The sequence below is a fragment of the Bison bison genome, unplaced genomic scaffold (assembly GCF_000754665.1).
Source record: "Bison bison bison isolate TAMUID 2011002044 unplaced genomic scaffold, Bison_UMD1.0 scf7180017864464, whole genome shotgun sequence".
NCBI lineage: Eukaryota > Metazoa > Chordata > Mammalia > Artiodactyla > Bovidae > Bison > Bison bison.
Genome location: NW_011495025.1, coordinates 8,939,900 through 8,940,630, shown reverse-complemented (window position 1 = coordinate 8,940,630; position 731 = coordinate 8,939,900).

Below are 731 nucleotides of genomic sequence, written 5' to 3'. Positions count from 1 at the left end.
AGTTCAAAAGCATCCATTCTTTGATGTTCAGCTTTCTTCACAGTCCAACTCTCACATCCATACATGACCATAGGAAAAACCATACCCTTGACTAGACAGACCTTGGTTGGCAAAGTAATGTCTCTGCTTTTGAATATGCTATCTAGGTTGGTCATAACTTTTCTTCCAAAGAGTAAGCATCTTTTAATTTCATGGCTGCAGTCACCATCTGCAGTGATTTTGGAGCCCAAAAAATGAAGTCTGACACTGTTTCCACTGTTTCCCCATCTATTTTCCATGAAGTGATGGGACCAGATGCCATGATCTTTGTCTTCTGAATGTTGAGCTTTAAGCCAACTTTTTCACTCTCCTCTTTCACTTTTTAGTTTTAGCTTTTTAGTTCCTCTTTACTTTCTGCCATAAGGGTGGTGTCATCTGCATATGTGAGGTTATTGATATTTCTCCTGGCAATCTTGATTCCAGCTTGTGCTTCTTCCAGCCCAGTGTTTCTCATGATGTACTCTGCATATAAGACTATGGCTCAGATCATGAACTCCTTATTGCCAAATTCAGACTTAAATTGAAGAAAGTAGGGAAAACCACTAGACCATTTAGGTATGACCTAAATAGATTTAAGGGACTAGATCTGATAGATATAGTGCCTGATGAACTATGGACAGAGGTTCGTGACATTGTACAGGAGACAGGGATCAAGACCATCCCCATGGAAAAGAAATGCAAAAAAGCAAAAT